The 24,551-nt window shown below is 44.2% G+C and overlaps 1 protein-coding gene and 1 long non-coding RNA gene across 2 annotated transcripts in view; both read left to right on the forward strand.

The window, feature by feature from the left end:
* Positions 1-24,551, forward strand: part of LOC142965582 (spondin-1-like) — a 102,583-nt gene that overhangs the window by 42,329 nt on the left and 35,703 nt on the right. The window lies entirely within an intron of this gene.
* LOC142965566 (uncharacterized) lies at positions 23,081-23,805 on the forward strand. The gene is made up of 3 exons (XR_012957707.1): positions 23,081-23,140; positions 23,474-23,633; positions 23,763-23,805. It is a non-coding gene; the product is annotated as an uncharacterized LOC142965566 (long non-coding RNA).

Here is a 24,551-nt window from a genome sequence, read left to right on the forward strand (position 1 = left end):
AACTACTTAGAATATCAACTGTTCTGTCACTTAACAACCTTGAACACAGCAGGCTAGCATCATGTTAGCTTCATAGCTGAGTAGCTAATGTATCAAGAAAATGATCCTCTTACTAGTTCATCATTCTAGTTTCCTGCCTCCACATAAAACATACTACACAATATCATCATAGTTAACTTAGTTATGGCAAAGAGACCTATTCCTGCCTCCAGTTTTTAGAAACATCTGGCCTCATTTACCAATATCTTCCCAAGAAAAGTCTACGTCCGAGTCACAGCTCTTTGACCGCAGTGAAAATATAGCTTTTGAAAGGCTAAATAACAACAAATATGGATTTTAGCAAAATATTTTGTTCGATAAAAACTGGACTGAGGACAGACAATTACAGTTTGAGTCGAGGAGCGCTACAACGCTGGCTCTGTGTGAGTTTGAGAGAGAAAATGATAGAGGGGAAGAGAGCTTGGACTGCTGCACGCAATGTTTCTCTAACTTTTTTTATTATTTAAATGTGAGTATCAATGTTATGAATGAAGCTTTAACGAATGAACATATGATTGCCCAACCCTTAGACGAAGGGTTCTGTGGTTCATTGGTGAAAGTTGGAGATGCCTCAGTTATCGGTTCGAGATGCCTCCGATCATGCCGGCTCGTCCTCCATGCTTGGATTTTCCCTCTAGCAGGAGGCTCGTTCGCTAGCTGTGCACCATCTTCCTTTCGGTCCAAATTTAACTTTTAAAGATGCCCCTATAACCGATACGATTACCGATCGTCAATGAGCCATACTAGCTGATGCAGATGGTTTTTGGTCTTGTCTTGTTATAGCAGCTGGTAAAGGGGTCCAGACTATTTTTTTCACCAATGTCACAAAAGATCATTTCATCCACCCTGAAATCAGTCGGAAGTGTCAGAAATTCTAAATGTTATCCTTTTACTTTGATATCCTGTTACTTTGTCTAGTCATCAATACTGTTGCATAAAAAACACAAAGTACAATTCAAATGATTAGGATGAAATTATTGTATTTTTATTGATTTAAAAAAAACTTTGCTTTAGTATTTTAAAATATGTAATAAAAGCAGCTTAGAGTTAGGAAGTTAAACAGGCCATAATTCCTCTCTATCTATTTTATATTGCTGTGAAAACATCTCCTTCAAACAACTGTATTTTTTCAAGTGTCTCCACAAAAGTAAATTTGACAAGATTACATTTGAACACATTGTTATAACTAATAATGAAAATAATAATAATTTACCTTTCCCCAATTCAAATTTTTACTGAATCAAAGTTGAACGCACCATAAAGTAACCCAATGGACCTCCGTATTTTAGCTGTTAGCACTGGTACTGTAAACGTCACCAGTTCTGCAGATTTGCTGTTCACAACATGAACATTAACATTATCAGGAATCAGTGACTAGAAAGCATTAATGCCGATCTCCCACTCGCATCATTTTTACTAAACATCCGCCGATAAAGGTCGGCAGTGCAATTCTTTTTTCACATCATGATGTAGTTGAAGTGTAATGGTGCGATTAATAACCAAGGCGACACTGTGCCAGCTGGCCTCTTGGAGTCTAATTACCTTCAGATCATCAGCAGCCTGATTCTAAGGTGATTTCTCAAAGAATTTTGTCACATAAATGGAAACAGACTATATGTATATATGTATTCACCAGCAACCCGGCATCACTGAGAGCACCATATTTCCCCTCATTGTTGTGTGTGTTCTCATGCACATGCATCGCCTTGCAGATAAAACAGTTCTCTATGGTTGTTGAAAGAGATATTGAAGTTACCTTTTCAAGGTTTTAGACACAAGCAAACTGAAACACACACACACACACACACACAACCCTCTGGGGGCATCCGAGTTCAGGCCGGCGAACATCGAAGTGGCTGCTGTAAAGGTGGGAAGCCGACATGGGTCAGTAATCCCTGTCTTAGCTGAGAATCCCAACCATCCAGTGGAGCAATCAGCTGTGGTGATGTGTGGACAAAGCCTTAAGACCAACCCCTCTCGCCCCGGAGCCGACCTGCGCTCCCCTAACTAACACAGGCCTGGGCTCGGCACACGGCAGACAGACAGACAGACTAGGCCTGAGAGCTCTTACCGCGATGATGCGAGGACAAGCCAGAACATCTCTGTCAGAGAGGCGCCTCGTCAAACTTGTCAGCACTTTCGGAGGCTTCACATTGTTCAGAAAGTCATGAGGCAGCATTAGACAACAGAGTCGTTACTCGCCGGTACTTTCTGCGAGCAAATATTGAGCCGCTGAATGGGTGTTGACACAGCACCCTGCTCCATCTTACGAGTGGAAACCAAGAGAATTGAATTGCTGCTGCGTGCATCATTTTGCAAAAATCCTGACCTAAATCTGTCGTCTCCCGTTTGTTTGTTTAAACTTGGAAACTTGACCCCCCCACGCATGTGAGCGCCGGAGGCCCGGCTGGACAGGGGCTCGACATGCATGAGCTTGTGGAAAATATGTGTGATGAAGCCCCATTTTGAAAAAGGCTCCAGGCAAACAGTTTCTGTTCATACCACAGCACGCCAGCTGAAAGTCACGGCCCTGACTACTTTCTGGAAATGGACCCCTCTATATGCCAGCAACGTTGACGTAGCAGCGAGCAAGTTTGAACGTGCCTGCAATCCTGAGGTGCTGTTCTCACTTCACCGAAGCTGTCAGAACAAGGTGCACGTCCTTTTTTTTTTTTTTGGACAAATGACAGCATGAGCTTTGGAGTTGCTGGTGGTTTTACACAGCTTGGCTACCTGAGCTCATTTTGTGTCAGTAAGAAGAGACAGATTTGCTTCCCCTTTTGTCCAGAGGAACTAAAAGTATCTTTTTAATGTCACCTGCTAAAACCAAATTACACGGCACATTTAATCATCCATCGCTTGGAAATGTCACACGTGGCTGAGAGCGCCTTAACGATCACACGACGAGTGGGAGGTTGGAAAAACTTGGAAGAGCTGCGGACCAAGAAGTAAATCCGCAAACCTTTTTTTTTTTTATGTCGCAGCACACTGACACAAGAGAACAAATGTGAAGCTACCTAATTATTCGTCCCTGTGAAATGCCAAACGCTCTCAACCAGGTGCGATCACACGGGAAGCAAAATGTCAAGAGCGGCTCACCGACTGGCCAATTGTATCAGCTCTAATGTGGAGAAGTGCGATGACGGGCCCTGTTCAATTACATTTTAATGAAGCCAATGCAACTCATCGCCTCGATAGTGATTCGCGCATCCAGAAATCTCAAGGTCTACCGTAGCCGGTGCACTCTTGCTCACCTCCAAAAAGGATTTGTCAGTTGGGTTCCTCTTCCTTCTTTCTTTCCTTCCTTCTTTCAGGCATCGCTCAGCGGGGCGCTTCGTGGGGGGTTGCTGCCTGCCTGTCATGGCTATAGCTGTTGTGAAAAGCCATTTGATGTGGGATTCTTTTGTGTGTGAGCTTAATTAACTTGTTTTGAGAAAAAAACTGGCTCAGCTTTTAACACTGTAGGGAGCAGTCAGAAGCTCACCATTCTCCTTTTAAAACAGGGCGACAAAAGAGGCAGGAGTATAAAGACAAGTGGACGGCGCGTCGCCCCGAGCCATAGGCCTGACCGTATATTGCCCCGGAGCTAGTACCCATCAGGCCTCTCTGGGGAACAGCTGCAGCCGATAGCTCCTCTGTACAAAGCCACTCTTTCTTTCCATCACAAAGTTTCAGGCTTGTGTGTTTGACAAAAAGAAATGTGAAATGTGTCACTGTGACCTTCTCTGTGCTGGGGGAGAGAGATCGGTCATAGGCAGAAAGTGCATCTGTGGCTCTCGGTGGCTGTTGGGCCGAGGCTGCCTCACTTACTCGGCCTTCTTCTCCACAGAGATATTATTTTGCACTCAAGTGTGTGGCTTTTTTAAAGGCAGGGTTGTTAATCTTCTTGAAAAAACATTTTTGATGTTTTTGTTGAAATTCGTATTGCATCCTAACAAGCTGTCGATGAATCAATCTCTGACAAAAAAAAAAAAGATTAAAAACAAATCTGGTATCTGTGGCTGTCACAGTACTGTAATAAAGCCCGTCCAATCAATTAATTCGGCCAAAATGTAATGATTTGATGGGCTACCTGCTTGTCTGCGAGCTATATCTGCCCGTCTATTGATCTATTGCCTGTATGGAAAGACTCAGTCACGCCCCTTCCGGTGTCACCCATGGGACCTCATTTCAGAAAAAGATATATGCGGTAGTCAATGGCGCGAGGCAAATTATTTTTTCAAACTCGTTTCAATTGTACCATAACTCAATTTCAAAGATAATTCTGAACATCAACAAAGACAAACAAAGGTTTGTCGAAGTTCCATTTATCGGAAAATATTTTGTAATAATGAACTGGATTTTTAGGTTGGAGGATTTTCAAAATGTCGCTTACTCTTGCTAGTTTCTCAAGTTTAGCTACCCTGGCTTTAATGCTCTTCATTGATGCCCACTTTCTTTCCCTGCTTCCTAAATTTTCGTTTATACTTTTCTTCCTCTTGCCTCCTGGGGTACATCCCAAGTCTCTTAATTGCGTCCCCGTTTCCCTCACTTGCGTCCTTTCCTTGCGTCTTAGTCCCTCCCACCAGGGATGCATGGAGAGACGCAAGGAAACCATGCGAGGAGAGAGGAAATGAGGAAATATTTTTTAAGAGATATGAGACGTCCTTTCCTCAGTTGCGTCACGTGAAGCGACGTCTGTTTCTGATGACGGAGGATCAGCTGTCAGTCGGCTTTAACAGCTGCAGAGACTTTTGAGAAGTTTGTGTCTGCTCACATGATCACTTTACTTAATAATAGTAACTAATACCACTGAAAACTAATAAAGACACACAGTAATCGTCATTGTAGAGGTGTTTTCTCTCTGTAGCCTGTTACCTGTTTAACAAACTGTGTTCTGTATCTCGTTTATAAGCGCAAGATCGATTTCTACCGGCAGAATGCGTTTGTCTTATTGATGAAATATTTGCGTTTGTATGTTTTAAAATTCTGATTGTGACGTCATTAATGAATAACCCAAAATATGATTATTGTTTCTCTTGAATACTAGAATTAATTTATTAGGCTCCATGTTTCAGGTTAAACTTAAATGATTTAACTCATCAAACCCGACACTTAGGAATGATCAGCCTCACGTGACTGAATGAAACGATGATAAATTATGTAAAAAGTGTTTCATCTCTCCAGCTCTCTGACTTTAATTGTATCCATAATAAAAGTTATTGAGGGAAATATCAGATCATGAAAAGACAAATCTTTCTAATAAATGAAGAAAGTTGTTTGTGGTCCTTTTGTTGTTCAGACTACAATGAACATTTATTTAAACCAGATGGTGAATCAGAAAACTAATCAAATATAAAACTTGGGTAGCACTTTATAATAACTACACACTATGAAGCATTAGTTAAGTATGAGTAAACACTTAATTCATCATTTATAAAGCATTGTTCCTACATTAATTCATTAGTATGCAGTTCATAACAGTTGTAAATGTTGTATTCTTGATTAATAAGCTAGTCTATTATGTGTTTCATTATTGTGTTTTCATACTTTATAAATGATGGATTCCCCATTTGTAAATTAAGTATTATATATTTTACAAACCAAATATTAAGGAGTTGTAGATGATTAATAAGATCATTTATAAAGTGTTAGTAAATGATTAATAACTTATTTAGATGTACATTATTCATGATTTTATATATATAATGGTTAGGGACTATGTTAATATATGCTTTATAAATGCATATTAATACTGCAATTCATGATTAATTCATGATTTATTAAGGTATAAATGATGAATTAAGTGTTTACTCATACTTAACTAATGCTTCATAGTGTGTAGTTATTATAAAGTGCTACCAAAATGGTAGTTTAATCTCTGATCTGTCTTCACTCTGGTATGAAACTCCAGTCAGTCGGATCAGCTGCAGCGTCCAATCACATAACTGATGAACAATGAGAGGGTGTGTCGGTCGTTAAAACACTTCCTGGGGTACATCCCAAGTCTCTTAATTCTCATTTCCTTGCTCCTCGATCCTCGCTTGAACCGGAAGTTGTTCTGCGCCGCCATATTGACGGCCGTCCCAAAGCTCTTATTTAGCTCTGAGGATGGAGGATGGAGGAGGGAGGAGGGATCTCTGAGGAGCCATGAGCGAGGACCCACGAGAATAGACTTACAGGAAGTCTTTTAACGGCCGACACGCCTCCTCATTGTTCATCTGTCATGTGATTGGACGCTACAGCCGATCGGACTGATGAGATTATTTTCAACATGTAAACAGTGAAGACGGATCACAGATTAAACTCAAGCTTTATATTTGATTCGTTTTCTGATTCAACATCTGGTTTAAATAAATGTTCATTGTAGACTGAACAACAAAAGGACCACAAACAACTTTCTTCATTTATTAGAAAGATTTGTGTTTTCATGATCTGATATTTCCCTCAATAACTTTATTATGGAAACAATTAAAGTCAGAGGGAACTGGAGAGACAGAACACTTATATATATAACACTTATATATATATATAACACTTATATATATATATATATATATATATATATATATATATATATATATATATATATATATATATATATATATATATATATATATATATATATATATATATATATATATATATATATAGGGAGAGAGAGAGAGCTGGAGAGACGAAACACTTTTTACATCATTTATCATCATTTCATTCAGTCACGTGAGGCTGTTCATTCCTGATTGTCGGGTTTGATGAGTTGTATCATTTAAGAGAAACAATAATCATATTCTGGGTTATTTAATATCGACGTCACAATCTGAATTTCAAAACGTACAGACGCAAATAATTCATAAATAAGACGATCGCATTCCGCCGGTAGAAATGGATCCTGGACACAGGACACAGTTTAACAGACTACAGAGAGAAACACCTCTACAGTGGTGATAACTGTGTCTTTATTAGTTATTAGTATTATTAGTTGCTGTTATTAAGTACAGTGATCATGTGAACAGACACAAACGTATGAAAAGTCTCTCCAGCTGTTAAAGCCGACTGACAGCTGATCCAGCTGTGATCAGCTGATCCTCCGTCATCAGAAACAGACGTCGCTTCACGTGACGCAACTGAGGAAAGGACGTCTCATGTCTCTTAAAACATATTTCCTCGTTCCTCTCTCCTCGCATGGTTTCCTCCATGCATCCCTGGTGGGAGGGACTAAGACGCAAGGAAAGGACCCAAGTGAGGGAAACAGGGATGCAATTAAGAGACTTGGGATGTACCCCTGGAAGGCTGTTCTCCTGCGTCCTAGCTCATGGCTCCTCGGAGATCCCTCCTCGATCCTCAATCCTCGCAGAAATAAGAGCTTTGGGACGGCCGTCAATATGGCGGCGCAGAACAACTTCCGGTTCAAGCGAGGATCGAGGAGTGAGGAAATGACAAATAAGACTTGGGATGTACCCCTGGTCATCGTTTCTCTTTCCTCATTCTCGCCTGCCTCCTACCTTAATTTCTTACTTGTTTTATTCCAGCGTCCCTTCATCAAAAAAGGAAATATTCATTTCCTTTTTTCAATCTTTCCTTCATCATTAGTTCATAAATCTGTTCCTCTGCAGAAACAGGTGGTGTTACAGCGAACTCCCTTCCCCTTTTCGCATGCTCCTTCTCCTCCCTTACTCCTCCATCCTTGCGTTTTCTCCAAACACCTCAATGACTCACTGATTGACATCGCTTCAAGAAAACCCAAAATGTCTTTCTCTGTTTTCTTGACAGTCATTTTTCTTTCTCTCCCATTCTCTCTCCCTCTCTCTCTCTACTCTCACTGTTTTTTTGTTTTTTTTTATTCTCTGTTTTGAAAGCCCTTATTTCAGACAGATTGTCAGAAGGGGTGAGGGGAAGGATAGAAGTCAGGGTGGGAGAAGACGAGCAAGAAAGCTATCCTTCACTTTCATCGCTCTCCTCAAAACACTTCACAGGAAATTGCGGCAGACGTGCTGCAGATAGACAGAGAGGCCGACAGACGCACACACACACGCACGCACGCACGCACGCACACACACACACACACACACACACACACACACACACACACACACACACACACACACACACACACACACACACACAGCACTCCGTACATCTTTATTGCTTCTTGTAGAAGTCCGCATCGCACCACTAGAGTAGAGAAAGGAAACAGAGTCTTCCTCCCCTCCCATCCCTTTCACATGGCTGACACCTGTCAGATTAAGAGTGGAGGAAGCAATGCTAAGTAATTTACTTCGTCTTAGCGCATCTCCGCGTGCGTGTTCTCAAAACCGTCGGCGCTCTCCGAGACATTTTGTCAAGCCGTCAACGGCGTCCACGCGCTACCGGGAGGAATGCTTTTCGTGGCACTGCTCGAAAATGCCTCAGCGGGGAAATTTTCTCGCCGCCGGTTTTGGTAGTTAGCCAGCGTTTTGTTTGACTTGTGCACATTTAAGGGGAGTAGTAGTCGGCCTCCTTTCTCTCCCTTTTCTATCTGCATTTCACATTTTGAGGGAAAGTACTTTCAGTTCCTCCTGTTGTTCTATATTTCTTTAGTTTTTCTTTTTACCATGCAAAGACGTCTGCATACAATAAAAAGCAATTTATTTTTTAAATGTTGAAATGATGACTTATTTAAACACACTTCCAGTGTTAATTGTGGCACATGATTTTGATTTAGTTTTAGTCTTCTTATGGAAGTATAAAATAGTTTTAAGTCAGACCTTACAAACACAGGACTTTCATCCAGCAGACTGCTGTCGTGTCCCGTGCGAAACCAAAATTAAATGTTGACTTTAAGTGTTTTACGGTCTGTTCCCTGAGAAAGTTTGCTTAGGTCACTTGTTATACATTTGTTTGTTGTGTTGTTACATTATTACGCATGACATTTTTTTCTTACCTTTACCAAGTACGTGTGTTGCGTGAAAATAAGCTTTTTACGATGTTAACCGTGTGTTAGCGTCAAGCTAACCCTAATGAAACGTATATAATATTGTTTTGGTTCAGAAATGTCCACATTTAATGTTTCCCGAGGTTTGCAGAAACGTGCAATGCCAAAAAATGTTCTGCCAACTGTGTTAACAATCAACATTTGTCAGGCTTTGGCGATGTTACGTTAACGTAAGATTACAGTTTTAGTATTTGTTTCGTTGCCCGTTCTTCGTTTAATTTTCTTGTTGCCTGTTAGTGCAACAGCTCAAGCAGCGAAATCACCTTCTGAAGAAGACATCATTTTTTTGACCAATCAACACCATACAATGTATGATTCCACAAATACATGCATGGTGTTTAATAGCAGGATTAACACATTTGTCCATCCCTCCATCTTTCACATAATTGTTGAGTTTTTACTATTTTATGAAAATTGGAACGTGGCCCGTCATAGATTCTGTTTTTATTGGTTACTTTCTATTCCTGTTTTTGTCACAAGGTGAGGGCAGTAACACAATGTCATTTTAATCTCTATGGACACATATACTGTGTCACATCACGTTGGCCCTTTAGGAAACACGACCTTGTCAAGCTTTCATGAATAATGTCACTGATGCCAACAGCGTTTTCTTGATGAATACACGGGGAAAATCTTTTTTTTGTCACCCATCTTGATATCTATTTGTCAGGGAAGCCTTGATGAATTTATGCTGATACCTTACATGAACCCGACGCCTCGCACGTCTCCCTGCCCCAAGGCATCTTCATTTTTAATCAGATACATATCATCTTTGGTAAAAAACAAGTCGAATATATTACCATTTTAACCCCAAATCTGCTGCTCTATGGAGGACAATGTCTTGCTTGTTTATTTATTCAAATATAGTTTGGACTTTTTTTCCCGCACGCATGCATGTCTATGCTGCTGTGCGCGCATGTCTCCGTCGGGCTACGGAGTGATTTGGTTTTGTCGGGCTGCAATGAAGGGTGCTGTCAGCCGCACTATATTTGGACTTTGGCAAGGTGGGCGGATGAAATGAGAGACAGCTCAGCCCGCTGTGTGCATCTTTGTGATTTGTGCGAACGTGGGAGTAGAATTATGTAGTGCTGGTCTTGAGTTCTCGCTGTGAAAGAGTGAGAGGTAGTTAAGTCAGAGAGCAGCTGATGACAATGGGACGCATGCACACACACAGAGATACACACATCAGCTCACAGAATCGGCCCTGGGGGAATCTTTGGAAAGCTTTCGGTGGCTGACAGACGGACAGCGTCTCTCAACTAACTCTAATTGGCTGAGAGGAGGGAGACGACTGGACGAATGAAGCAGAGGATGAAGACAGTGACAGCCGGGATGCGTCCTCCCTTGTTTGAAAGATCATTTAATTTTATTTGTGCACCAATTATTGTCTATACCTCCATTATTACATGTTATTACCTTCTGCTCCGTCACTGAGGAATAGAAGTCTGAAAGTGGATGGGAACAGACGCGTGTCCGGTCTAGGTAGCATGACTTGAGCAAGTGTAAAGTGCCTCGACTTGAGTGAAACATTTGCACTTATTTCAAAGTCGTTTGGAAAACGGCTGAAGTCCTGAAAAAAGTGTGAAAAGATGGTTTCCCAACATTAGCAGGTGTTTTATGTTAAATTGGGTTAATTTGAATCCAGTGTTTCAGCTCGTTCACAGCTGGTTTTAGTTGTACATTGGTCAGTGGTGTTTTTAGGACGAATGTTTTTTGCAAAACTAGAAAATTTCAAATAAAAAAATAAAAAGTCCATGCTGGCACACTCATCACCTTTGCATTGATTTGCTTAAAATAAGTCGCCGTTTTGGTCACATGGACCTTCCTCAATACATCATAAACAATCAGAAAGTGACACATTGCTTTAATATTACTGTCACGATCAAGCTTTGCCCTGTGTGTTCTGTGTCTGTTTCTTTCTGTAGCTCCTCACTCACCTAATCAGTTCATTCAGTGCACCTGCCAGTCACACTCACCTCATCAGCTCATTACTCTCACCTGTTCACTCTGCCTAGTCACTATTTAAACCCCTGTCTTTCACTCACTCACTGCCAGATCATTGTGTTTGTTTTCCGTCCAACCCGCCCGTTTTGCTCGTCCTGTTCCCGGTTTTCCAGTCTGCCTGTTCTGCCTTTTCCTGCCGGATTTTCCCCCTCTTCTTTTGTCTTGTCCCTGGATTCCCTGTTTTGTTTTTGGTTGATTAAAAACCTTATTTTTTCACTACACCTGACTGTCTGCGTTTGAGTCCTCATCATGCCCCGTGACAGAATGATCTGGCCCAAGATGGACTCAGCAGACCACAGTATGGAGTGTCGTCTTCCCGACTGGTATGAACAATTCATGGGAACCCGTCTGGCCTTTGGAGGACCTCGAAGTGTCCAGAAGGCAGACCGTGACCTAATGGACATATCGGTCAAACCTCGAAGGAGACAGAGGCAGAGGAAGGGCCAGACTCCCTCTCCCGCTGGGCCGCAGCCGACTCCAGATCCCTGTGTCCGGTCGGCGATCCAGCCGACTCCAGCTGTCGCCTCGGAGCAGCAGCTATCCCCAGTCCGGGCCGCCGCCGTCTCCGAACCACAGCGACCTCCAGTCCGGGCCGCCGCCGTCTCCGAACCGCAGCGACCTCCAGTCCGGGCCGCCGCAGTCTCCGAACCGCAGCGACCTCCAGTCCCGGCCGCCGCCGTCTCCGAACCGCGGCGACCTCCAGTCCCGGCCGCCGCCGTCTCCGAACCGCGGCGACCTCCAGTCCCGGCCGCCGCCGTCTCCGAACCGCGGCGACCTCCAGTCCCGGCCGCCGCCGTCTCCGAACCGCGGCGACCTCCAGTCCCGGCCGCCGCCGTCTCCGAACCGCGGCGACCTCCAGTCCCGGCCGCCGCCGAACCGCGGCGACCTCCAGTCCCGGCCGCCGCCGAACCGCGGCGATCTCCAGTCCCGGCCGCCGCCGAACCGCAGCGATCTCCAGTCCCGGCCGCCGCCGAACCGCAGCGATCTCCAGTCCCGGCCGCCGCCGAACCGCAGCGATCTCCAGTCCCGGCCGCCGCCGAACCGCAGCGATCTCCAGTCCCGGCCGCCGCCGAACCGCAGCGATCTCCAGTCCCGGCCGCCGCCGAACCGCAGCGATCTCCAGTCCCGGCCGCCGCTGAACCGCAGCGACCTCCAGTCCCGGCCGCCGCCGTCTCCGAACCGCAGCGACCTCCAGTCCCGGCCGCCGCCGTCTCCGAACCGCAGCGACCTCCAGTCCCGGCCGCTGCCGCCTCCGAACCGCGGCGACCTCCAGTCCCGGCCGCCGCCGAACCGCGGCGACCTCCAGTCCCGGCCGCCGCCGAACCGCAGCGATCTCCAGTCCCGGCCGCCGCCGAACCGCAGCGATCTCCAGTCCCGGCCGCCGCCGAACCGCAGCGATCTCCAGTCCCGGCCGCCGCCGAACCGCAGCGATCTCCAGTCCCGGCCGCCGCCGAACCGCAGCGATCTCCAGTCCCGGCCGCCGCTGAACCGCAGCGACCTCCAGTCCCGGCCGCCGCCGTCTCCGAACCGCAGCGACCTCCAGTCCCGGCCGCCGCCGTCTCCGAACCGCAGCGACCTCCAGTCCCGGCCGCTGCCGCCTCCGAACCGCAGCGACCTCCAGTCCCGGCCGCTGCCGCCTCCGCGCTGCAACGACCTCCAGCCCTTTATCCCCCTGAGCCCCAGTCTATGGACTCCGGTTGCCCAGAGCCTCATCTCCAGCCCCTGGAGACCTGTTCCCCGTCTGATCTCCAGCCCCTGGAGACCTGTTCCCCGTCTGATCTCCAGCCCCTGGAGACCTGTTCCCCGTCTGATCTCCAGCCCCTGGAGACCTGTTCCCCGTCTGATCTCCAGCCCCTGAAGCCCTGTTCCCCGTCTGATCTCCAGCCCCTGGAGCCCTGTTCCCCGTCTGATCTCCAGCCCCTGGAGCCCTGTTCCCCGTCCGATCTCCAGCCCCTGGAGCCCTGTTCCCCGTCCGATCTCCAGCCCCTGGAGCCCTGTTCCCCGTCCGATCTCCAGCCCCTGGAGCCCTGTTCCCCGTCCGATCTCCAGCCCCTGGAGCCCTGTTCCCCGTCCGATCTCCAGCCCCTGGAGCCCTGTTCCCCGTCCGATCTCCAGCCCCTGGAGCCCTGTTCCCCGTCCGATCTCCAGCCCCTGGAGCCCTGTTCCCCGTCCGATCTCCAGCCCCTGGAGCCCTGTTCCCCGTCCGATCTCGAGTGCAGTTCCCCTCCTGGTTCCCAGTCTCTCGAGTGCAGTTCCCCTCCTGGTTCCCAGTCTCTCGAGTGCAGTTCCCCTCCTGGTTCCCAGTCTCTCGAGTGCAGTTCCCCTCCTGGTTCCCAGTCTCTCGAGTGCAGTTCCCCTCCTGGTTCCCAGTCTCTCGAGTGCAGTTCCCCTCCTGGTTCCCAGTCTCTCGAGTGCAGTTCCGACCGCCGGACCCCCAGTCTCTCGAGTTCCGACCCCCGGACCCCCAGTCTCTCGAGTTCCGACCCCCGGACCCCCAGTCTCTCGAGTTCCGACCCCCGGACCCCCAGTCTCTCGAGTTCCGACCCCCGGACCCCCAGTCTCTCGAGTTCCGACCCCCGGACCCCCAGTCTCTCGAGTTCCGACCCCCGGACCCCCAGTCTCTCGAGTTCCGACCCCCGGACCCCCAGTCTCTCGAGTTCCGACCCCCGGACCCCCAGTCTCTAGAGTTCAGTCCTCCGGACCCCCAGTCTCTAGAGTTCCGACCCCCGGACCCCCAGTCTCTAGAGTTCAGTCCTCCGGACCCCCAGTCTCTAGAGTTCCGTCCCCCGGACCCCCAGTCTCTAGAGTTCCGTCCCCCGGACCCCCAGTCTCTAGAGTTCCGACCCCCGGACCCCCAGTCTCTAGAGTTCCGACCCCCGGACCCTCAGTCACCAGAGCTCCGTCCTCCGGACCCTCAGTCTCCCCAGTCTGCCAGGCCGGCCATCCCTCCTCCGGACCCCCTCCACCCACCCGGTTGTGGACTCTGACTCTCGGCCTCGGAGGAGTTATAACCCTCCTCCGGGCCCCCACCGCCCTCCCTTGGAAGATGTTTTTGTTTTTTTCTTTTTGGACGTCTGGAATCCGTCCCTTGGAGGGGGGGTACTGTCACGATCAGGCTTTGCCCTGTGTGTTCTGTGCCTGTTTCTTTCTGTAGCTCCTCACTCACCTAATCAGTTCATTCAGTGCACCTGCCAGTCACACTCACCTCATCAGCTCATTACTCTCACCTGTTCACTCTGCCTAGTCACTATTTAAACCCCTGTCTTTCACTCACTCACTGCCAGATCATTGTGTTTGTTTTCCGTCCAACCCGCCCGTTTTGCTCGTCCTGTTCCCGGTTTTCCAGTCTGCCTGTTCTGCCTTTTCCTGCCGGATTTTCCCCCTCTTCTTTTGTCTTGTCCCTGGATTCCCTGTTTTGTTTTTGGTTGATTAAAAACCTTATTTTTTCACTACACCTGACTGTCTGCGTTTGAGTCCTCATCATGCCCCGTGACAATTACAGCTCATAATTGCATGATAGTCCACAGGTTTGTTAGAGGTGTGTCCACAATAAATAACTATTCGAGTACGAGTACAAAAGTATTTACTGAAAAAAATACTTGCATGGGGAGTCATTTAAATAACAGACCTGCACACTACTGTCTGTTCCCCCAAAGTTTTTTTTATTTGATTTGGATATGACTTGAATTATTTCAACCACAAAAAAAGTGAACATACACCTGTAATTATATTTGATGACATGACAAATCCTCATCTACTTATTGGATAACCTGGCACATATACACCAGATCATATTCCCAGTTTGTTTCTCTCAAGTGTGATCACAAAATATGACATTATTTTATCTATTAAGTACACCAAGAAGAAACGTTTTTTTTTTAAAATTACATTCTTATCATACTTTGCTGCTTGCCTCCTTTATTATAGTATGATTTTGCAAATTATTCAGCAAATCGTGTGCACATGCACATTAGATTCAAAAAGTGTCAAAAAGTAAATTTAAAGAGTGCTAACATTTTACAGTGTCTTTAAACTTTCATCATTACATGTCCTATGTCCCAGTTCCCATCGCAGACAGCCACCGATCACATCTGGGTCTCTCCAATCACATGAAGACAATAGGATTAGAGAAGTGGACAGATCAGTCTCTTATCTTTCTGAAAATGTCTCATATCAGATGACAATGCTGTGATGTTTTCATCATTAAAAAAAAAAAATGTTTTCATCTTTTTTATTTGCTGAGAAAGAAATTACAAAGTTAGCCATACACTATATCAAGCTTTGAAAATAATGTTGTAATCTCAAGTAAAAATGCAAAATTAATCAATACATCAAATTCACTAAATGAATCTGCACACAATTTTGTACATTCATAGTCCTCAGAGGACAAATGCTAATGACTTTTGTGTTCATGTGACGTTTCCTCGAGCACCACTGCAAAGTTGACATTTGCGGTTTTAGTGAAATGGCACGACAATTATTGGATGGATTGCAAAATAATTCATTTCAGATCAGGTCATGTTCCCCTCAGGATAAATTGTAATGACTTTGATGATCCCTTGACTTTCCATCTAGCACCATCATCAGGATAAACATTTTTAATTGTCCAATACTTTGTTTTATCGTCAAATACCTGCAAAACTAATAAGTCAATTCAGCTGTACTTTGTGTTTAGCATTATGTTAGCATTTAGCTCAAAGCTGTGCCTAAGTACGGCGCCATGTCATTGTTCGTACGGCCCATTATTCCAAAACCCCCAATAGTACGGAAAATGTCCCTTTTGCACCGAAGACTCTTACTGTTCCGAAGGCCCATTGCTCAAAAAATGTGCATGCTCCATGCAACATTAAATAGCTATTTTTTCCTACCATGGCGAAAGCATGATCTGCCCAAATTGCCCTCTGGTTGGATTACCCTAATGTTCTTACCCTAAACCTAACCAATCTCACTCCTCATGCCTAAACTTATCTAACACAACCAACAGAGGCATTAAGTAATAAGAGGCCGAGTGGTGGGTTATGCCTTCATCAGTAGGAAAAAAAATTGGGAAGGTCTGATGATGTCATTTTGCAAAATAATTAGCCATGTACTTCTCTTCGTTGCACAGAGAGTTGGTATTTTAGTAATGGGCCATCGGAACAATGGGAGTTTGTTTTTGGTGCAACGGACTGTCGGAAAAGTGGGCTTTCAGTCCAATGGGAAATATTTCAGACTATTAGGGTTTGGGAATAATAGGCCATTGGGACAATGGGCGTTTTCACTAAGTACTGCCTCACCGCGTTGCTGGCATGGCTGTAGACTTTTTTTCTATTGACTGAAACATGCTCCGTTTGGTGCCTGGTATGGAAGACACAAATTCAAAGTTGAAAATTCAAATGGAAACTGTCAGCTGTAAACACCAGTTAGCAGCAATCTGGAGACAGCCGGACTCACCGATATGAGATAATTCTCTCCTTCATCCCCTTTTGGTATAAAGCAGAACACATCAGCTAGGATGGTAGACATGAATGTGCAGTTTATGGACGTCAACACCCAGGGGGTTGTGGACTGAAATGGAAACTTGTTATTTATCAGTATCCTCTTACTGCCATATGGAGCTTCGAACAAGTCTTTTAGTGCAGAATCCTTAGACTACCTTGAGCAAATATATTTCTTGTTTTGAGAGATTAAAATGTAATCCAATCAGGATTTAACAGCAGGTTGTTGATAACAGTGGACTAAGTGGGTTTACAACTCAATTACATTCCGGTGTTAGACAGCATGACGACATCTCGGCATCTCATGCCTCTCTTTCTTTCATCTAATGTTGAAAGACTTTAACGCTTCGCTTTGTAGTGGGACTTCATTTAAGCTGAACACTCAGAGGCAAAGAGGATATTTCGCTGTCACTGTCATTGTTGTATCATCTCCTCTTTACTATGAAGTCGGCTGCCGGCTCTACACATTTGAATTCCTTAATGCCTTGCGTGACACTTTAACTGTCTGTTGAATTGTCTGTTACCAAATATTATTAGCCGAGATGTTCTTTTTTGAATATATCTGATCCTACCGATTGTATAAATGGATGTTTTTGTTAAAGGCCACAATGAAAGTCTGTCTGTGCGGTTAATGTGGCAGCAGAGCCAAATGGATAAACTAGTGATGTATGAGCGATGAATTAGATTAATAGAATTGTGGTTGTAATAACTCTAGCCCAAGTCGTAAATGTTTAATATGGTATTGTGAAATGCAAGGCGCTGACAGAAAGCGTTGTCCGGAATGGATCGTTTTTACTCAGAGCTAAAGATCCACTGTCAGCAAATCAATGCAGGAGATTCAAGCTGTAGCGGGACAGTCTGTTAGGCTGGCTGACACCGTGGGGGCCTGTCTTGTCCTTGGCAATGTCTTACTTGGTTTTATTTTGTTTGGTCATTTTGATTCTCTGTCAGGGTTTTTTTCTTTTTTTTTTTGAAGGGAAGGGTGGTAAGGGGATTTTGCCTAAGCCTGACTGAAAAGAGAAAAGGGAAAATGATGAAGACGAGACAATAGGCGAACAAAGGTCCCTGGATTTTTGAAAGTTGGTAGTTAGATACTGAAGTGACCACAATCCTGCTTGACAGGAGTGTAAACCTAGAGCAGACATTTCTTGTAATACCAAAGGACACTGGGCATACAGTTATTTCCACCAGGGATCGGGGTGGGGTTGGACGTGCGGCTAGGTGCCACATGTGCGGCTAGATGCTATATCCTATAGGGCTGGGCGATAGAATGATCTTGAAGATTTTCACTTTAATATCTATAACTGTAGACCACACCATTTATTTTTGTATTTCAACCCATGTCACTATGTCAGTGTAAATGTTTGGTTTATTTGACTAGTAAAGTGTTGTCGCAGATCTCTGGGAACGGATACTTCGCAGTGAGTGATAGCCAGTTGTCCGCTAGTTAGCTAGCGAGCTTGCTTGTTAATTCCACCATGCTTTAATGCAACACTTGTTGCCGAATAAAGCTGTCACTTATCTGGCAATATCTGGCGAATGTGCTTTCCTACGCTGTGACAAATGCGTGTGGATAAAGCATTAACTTGTTACATTTGTCTCTGGCTCTCTGTGAACGTTACTACTACACTGGTCATTTTAGTCGTTACTGCAAACCCTCCCATCAGTGAGCACGAGACAGTCGCAATGGCAACGGTATGCGTAAAAATGGCCGCTACTCTGACCATCCTGGTATGTTGATTTGGATGGGAATGTCTGTTCTACTTTGTTGTGCCTTCACAACACCGCACACACATTGCTTTCTTCACTTCGCTGGTATACCATTGCCCGTGGTTGAGTTCGGTTAGGTACATTTCTTTGTTTGGTAAAGTTAGGGCTGGGGACTCTCCTCATGTAATTGCGGATATGTTGTATGTAGGATGAAAGCCTTTCTTGTGACGAAAAATAGGTCGACCTCAAGTTAAGATTTAGATTATGGCCCCTGTAGTAGATGAGTTTCTACATTCTCCTACTAAACATTATGATATTGAGATTTGAAACAGAGCGAATACGAGTTGGAACAGTGAACCTTACTCTAGGTCTGACACAGGCACAAGTTTGAGGTTATTACCGACGGAAATATTCTGACATTGTTTATCCTTGTTTGAGCAGGTGGCAGATACATACTGAGCGCACCCTGATGGTCCATTGCTTTCCTACTGATTAAGCTCCGGAAGCATATTCTGCAGTAAGCTTGGCAGATACGCTAAGACTATGCCAAAATGAAAGCTTCTGTGTTAAAAGCCTATGAGCTGGTGCCTGAAGCCTACTGTCAGCGTTTTCCAGGTTGGAATAAAAATAATAATGAAACCTATGTGGAGTTACTCGTGAAGTGAGCTAACCAGTCACTTTAATCATTGGTGTTCTGCTCCCGGTGTCGATACCTTTGCTAAGCTTTGTAACCTTGTGTTTCTCAAACACCTGAGAAGTTTCTTGCCTGAATTCGTTGCCTTGTATATAAATTATTACCAAGCACTCTTAGCGATAAGGTTGGGAAGCAGCAGCAGGTGCTTGGGAGACTTAAATGTCATTATAAGTAGGGATAGTGCATTAATGAAGTAACTAACAGAGCATTTCACTTTGCTTTTGTTGGACTTACATTTATTGGAGAGTAGAGCTGAAATATGTTGAGTGATCAACTAGTCCATCAACAGAAGTGGCAGCTAATTTGATAATTTCTTAATTATTGAAGTAAAGCAAAAATAGCATTAAAATTGACCAATGTGAGGATTTACTGCTTTTCTTTTTCTTATGTGATTGTAAAGGGACTAACTGTGCATAGACACGTAGGGGGCACTGACCAAGCGTTGAACGTGTTGAAATGGCATATGGTGACATTTTTAAACTTGCAAAATTCAAACCAAAATCAACGATAAGTCCTGAAAGTGTTCAGAAAAGTGCAAATGTATATACCCTCTAACGACAACTGGGTTTATGACTGAAGAATACCACTGAAAGCTCCGGACAAGCTACTAAATGGACTTGGTGGTGAGATTGTTTTGTGCGTTACCAAGGTCTAGAACGAGCATTTACTTCATTTTATTGTGTCCCCTCCTCTTCTGAAACCATATCTACACCCTTTCGTGGTTAATTTATTATCTGTATTCTCCATAGCAAATAATAAAATGACTGCATACCTTCACTCCCCCTTAGTTAATCCAACACAGTGTTGCGTTTCCACTGGGAACACTATTGCATTAATCCAGCTGACACTTTATATGTTTGCATCTGCAGCGCCTGTGTGTGTATCTGTGTGTGTGTGTGGGTGTGTGCGTTCGTGCCTCCGTCCTCTCTCTAATTGGGAATTTGTATTCATTAAATGCCCTGGATGAACACTAAAATGCAAGTCCACACCTGTTGTTTGTGTCAGCGACGGCGACTCTGTTGGAGGCGGGTCAGAATTAACCGTCCCCACTTCGCTCTCATCAATAATCACAATCACATCATGAATCCCCAATTATCTCCCAAGCTGCTGCCCTCGGGCGAGATCCGAGTCTGTCTTTCTAGTTTTCAAAATAATGAAAAGACTCTTTTTTGAAGCTATTATAGTGCTTCCCGCCATAGATTTCCATCCTAATTATTTTTTTTTTTCCCCAGTATATCTCATTAGAGTGGAGAGGAAAGATTACGTTTTGATCAAAAGGGGTGTGTTTGGGCTTCTTGCAGGCACAGAGACGGTGAGATCAGTTTATCCTAGTCGCGGGAATTCACAGTTGACTGACAGCGAATAGGGGGATGCACAGTAGCTTGTTAGCCTCATATGCCTAATAGGTAACAATATGTTGGGAGCTTGATAATGAAGCGGCTTCTTTCATGTGGACCGAAGCTTTAATCCCCAACACATCACAGCAGCGAGACATATGGTAAACGGTGCATTGTTTGTCACCTATGCACACCTTATTTCTTTACTTCCCCTCTGAAATTGATCCATCTGCTCCTTTCTTGCTGCGCCTCTTTTCTTTTTTCATTACCTTCTTTTTGCTGCTCCCTCCACTACTCCCTTGCTTTGTTTTCCCTATTTTCCTCCCTCCCTCATTTTAATATGCCTCTGCACCAGCTACAGTCATGGCCAACTTATGTTTTTGGGTTGTCCGTCTGTCTGGTCGATTCACATTAACGTAATATCTCAGGAACGCCTGGAGGAATTTCCATCAAATTTGGCACCAACGTCCACCTGGACTAAAGAATGAACTGATTTGATTTTAGTGAAAAAAAGGTCACTGTCACCTCACATCCCACCCATTCTTGTCAACTAGAAATCTCAGGAATGCTTCAAGTGTGGCACAAGCATCCACTTGACCTCGAGGTTGAATTGATTTAGATTTGGCTAATTCTGAAAATTTCGATCAGGATAAAATAAAGTGATGACATTTTGGACAGACATGGATGTAAACTGCAACAAGTTGGCGGAGGGATACAACCGCAAGGTGGTAACTTTAGTTTACAACCAACCACGCCAGTTAACATCAGCATTATTTCAACCTTTTCAGCCTCCTCATTCCATCCTTCATTTGGAGTTAAACTCCAAAGGAAAATTATCACCCAGATTATCAGCCGATTAAATGGGCCAATCTGCACCACCCACTTTGTGAAAGGGAAACTTAAGGTTGTGAATTCAAACAAAACAACTTAAGGTTTAGGCAACAAAACTACGTGGTTAGGTTTGGGAAAAGGTTGTGGTTTGGGTCAAAATAAGTACAGCGTGATTTGTAGCAAAACTATGGTAGAAAACCTGTCTTGTTTTTCACGCTGGACACAAATAGCGGTCTCCTGGGTGAAAGTCCACCGACTGCTCCGCCAAAATAATTTTGTCACTCTTTATACTAAGTCACCTGACTTCCTGCTTTGCTTCTGACAAAATTACTCTGGACACTAGAGGTAGGTGTTGTCTTCAACCATGTATAGAGATAGTTACGGCCTTCTGAACCTACTACACTGTAAAATGTAATAGTTGTCCAGACTTACATTTAATTTGTTAACTTTACTTTGTCATCCAAAATATGACTTCTTACTAGATTTTACTAAGTCAGCGTTAATTGCGGGTGGAAAAAAACTATTTACTTTATTGTTTGGAGTTAAGCTAACTTCAAACACTCAAGTAACAAAAAACGGCTGAGGTCTGAGCATGCGCAGAAGCCCACATTCAGTCCATGTGTGAGCTCAAGATGGTGGATCGGCGGACTCGGTAGCTGAGGCAAGAAAGACAAACCACTTGGCTTTTGTGAAGATTCATTTTGTCTTTTGGAGAATATTAAGGTAAGTCATCAAGCAAACAGTAACTGTGTGTAAAATGGTTATGTTTCTGACTGCTGCCAATGTTAGCTAGCGTGAGCTAACGCTTGCTAATCGTTAACTAGCCGACGCTAGCTGACTTAGCTAACACTCACTGCACATTTCGTCTATTAGCTAGACTTATTCAGGCATGTCTTGGCGGTAGCCTAAAGACTAGCTTTTCCCACCACTGCCCCAGGTTCGCCTGCAAACATATTTTAATTGTTAACTTGCCAACGCTAGCTGACTTAGCTAACAGTCACTGCACATTAGCTTAGCTAAACTTGTTCAGGCATGTTTTAGCGGTAGCCTAAAGACTAACGTTAGCTGTTCCCACCACTGCTCCAGGTTCTCATGAAAACATATTTTAATTTTCCCATAACGAAAGTGGAAAGTCCGATGTACATTTTAATTGTTCGGTTTTCTTCGAGTTGACACAGCCAACGTATTTTGGTCGCAGGTCGCACGACATTACAACTTGGAAATTCCGAGTTACAAGTGAATGCAGCATGAACCGTGCTTTGAGAGCGACGTTAAACACGGTGTTGTTGAAACGTGCAGTTTGCAGCCGCGTTAGGTAGACAACTAGAAGACTATTTAACAGTACTGTTTGTTTCGTTAGCGGTGGAGTTATATTATTTTACGTCACGTGATGGGTGTATGACGTTAGCGGACATGTTTTTATATATCATGCAAAGCGTGGTTGAAGGAAACGATAATATCACGGGAGTGAACGCAACAGTTAGGTTAGACTATGCTACGTCTGTGTATTTAATGACTAGTGCCGTTGTAACAGAGTCTTTCCAACACACCCATAGTTTTTCACATGGACGCGAGTAGCCACCGGCTTCATTCAACGTTAATAGATTCCAGTGAAAGTGCTTAAAAGCTGCAGCTGCGCGCGCACACCGCTCTTTAGCCTCACTGAATGCGCAAATGAACGACCTTTCCTTCCCCCTCTCGAGCTGTCAGCTACATTAAGCTGTCTGACTGATAATGAAGGAGAAATCATCTCAATCTCCATTTTATGGTAACTTAAAACAAAAAAATCCCACAATTATATCGAGGAGGCTTGTATACGTTATGACCCAGTCATTTATTTTGTCTGTCAGGGATATTGGTGGTCTTAGCTAGCTTCTTTGACCTGTGTCAAAAAGATTAGTTTAACAAAATCAAATGTTTATTCCTGTGATGCCGGTAAAGCATGCATTTATCAAGGGATTTGTCTCTAAATAACAACATAAGTACAACTTCCTTTTAACTTAAATATTCTTTGTCCTTTTCAGAAGAAGTGCTCAGGTAACTGCCTGAGGGCTCTTAAAGAGCTGCTTCGTCAACGCTGGATGCCGGTTCACTAAAGGTGAGATGCCAGTAGCCTATAATTTGGAGGATATTTAGGCTTAAGGAGTTATAATCAGTGGTAGAGCAGTTTTTGACAAAGCGTTAATGCTACAATTTTATTAGAATTAATAGACTAGCTCGCTGTAGCAAAAGTTAAATCAATTTTCAATCAATACTTTGTCCTGTCACTCAGCCTGGTGACTAAATAGCAGTATGCTATTGATTTAAATTTGGCAATTGCAGTGATGTCAACAGTTGTGATGGTGTTTTTGTTTGCAGAATGGTTTTCAAAAATGTCCACATTGGTCCAAGCCGATTTAGTCACTCTATGTTTTTTTTCTGTGTGTTCTAGGTGTTTGCAGAGTTTAACTGGAGCCACCACAAACCTGCAGAATGACTTTTTTGATGCTGTGGACCACTACACAACACCGCACTTTGTCACAATCTTCAAGTCCAAGAACGGAAGTGTTGGAGAGACATCTGCTGAGTTTGTGCAGCAAATTGATTCACGGGTGAGTCCGTACTGTCAAACAAACATTCTGGTGACACTTGTTTCATTGTCACATTGACAAACATATTTGTATGGTCAGATTTGAATGTTACATAATCTTGAACTTTTTTTGTTAATTATCTACTTCTAGAAACCAGATGTGACAGCAATGTGCACCCTCGTACTCGGAGGCCTCCCTGTTCTACTTGGTGATGACCAGTCACTTCTACCACACCTGCTTTGTAAGTTCTCATAGTTACATCTTATCCTAGACATTTGTGTGAAATAGTCATAATTAGCATATGAATTATTGAGTTATGGCCAGAAACGTGTTTTGTGAGGTCACGGTGACCTGTGATCTTTCACCACCAAATTTCAACCTTGAGTCCAAGTGGACCTTTGTTCCAAATTTCAAGAAATTCCCTCAAGGTGATCCTGAGATAAACATAATGCCTCAAGACGTATCACAACAAGGCTGAGTCCCAACCACAGCGGCCGGAAGTTGATTTGGATGGAGGCCTTCGCTGCATGTCATCGCCTCTCTCATCCCTGCCTTTTCTGTCTCTCTACTGTTACTGTCGAATAATGCAGAAATGCCCCCCAAAAATTTGTTACAATTTTTTTTTTAATGCATATGGATAAAGGTGTATTTTCCTGGCTTCACATGAGCTAGGCTGGTAGCATCACCCATAAGGTGAAGCAGCCATATATTGAACTAACTCCGTTCGCAGTCCATGCCACCGGGTTGCACTGCTCAGCTCAATGGTGCTAAGCCTGCTTGCCATCTCCGGTTGTGTATAATGCACAAGAGGTAGATCATATCTCTCCCTCGAATACATTAGCTAATACAATCTAACGAGGATGGCAAAGAATATTTAGTGTGAGGAAGACTTCAATACTTAATTTCTTTCATCTTCTTTACTGGACATCTGTAAACTGG

The sequence above is a fragment of the Anarhichas minor genome, unplaced genomic scaffold (assembly GCF_050575085.1).
Source record: "Anarhichas minor isolate MPS153535 unplaced genomic scaffold, ASM5057508v1 ptg000034l, whole genome shotgun sequence".
Taxonomy (NCBI): domain Eukaryota; kingdom Metazoa; phylum Chordata; class Actinopteri; order Perciformes; family Anarhichadidae; genus Anarhichas; species Anarhichas minor.